We start from the raw sequence: 745 nt of genomic DNA on the forward strand, positions 1-745 counted from the left end.
TATCCCAACCATTCAGTACTCTGGAGTAGGGATTCTCGAAGAAGCGACGCTAGACTCGGATCCTTAGAAGCATTAGATTGGCCAAGAGAAGGGAGGGTATGGAGTCTTCTATCCATTATTAGAGCTTAAAATAGGCATGATATTGAATCCTCTATCGGTTGATCGACTATATGGTTATAGTCCCGATTCGGCATACGGGTGTGGGAGAACTACCTCATTACTGAGAATCTCGAATGTGGATAATGTAAATCTTCAAAGATACTATCGGTTTCTACGATATATATTATGAGGAGGTACCTCCCCCTCCCCTGACGTAAGTGAAGTATTATCCCTATTGAAGGGAGGTACATCATCTAGACTATCTTCTATCCTACTGGAAATGGATGAATCTCCCCGGGTGGGATTTGAACCTACGACCAATCGGTTAACAGCCGACCGCTCTACCGCTGAGCTACCGAGGAAAGTGGCAGATGATTCAATCCCATATACTTCCAGAGACTCTTGTTCCTTGAGCCGCCCCTTGATCTGCAAGACGTTAACCACTCGAAGACCCAAAGCTTTCTTCGAGACTTCATGAACCTCGCGTACACCCTAACTCTCATTATAGGAAGAAGCAGTAATGATAGCAATCCCTTTTGCCTTCTCGGATAGAGCCTACGAATCGGGGGGGGGGCTGGTGTGGAAGATCTCGGTCATGGTTGATCTTGGTCGTGATTGATCGCCCCCCCCCCAACCCCAAGATGCA

This window comes from Dipteris shenzhenensis, unplaced genomic scaffold (assembly GCF_047967505.1).
Source record: "Dipteris shenzhenensis isolate YYH24624 ecotype China unplaced genomic scaffold, Dip_SZ_1.0 scaf0437, whole genome shotgun sequence".
Lineage (NCBI taxonomy): Eukaryota > Viridiplantae > Streptophyta > Polypodiopsida > Gleicheniales > Dipteridaceae > Dipteris > Dipteris shenzhenensis.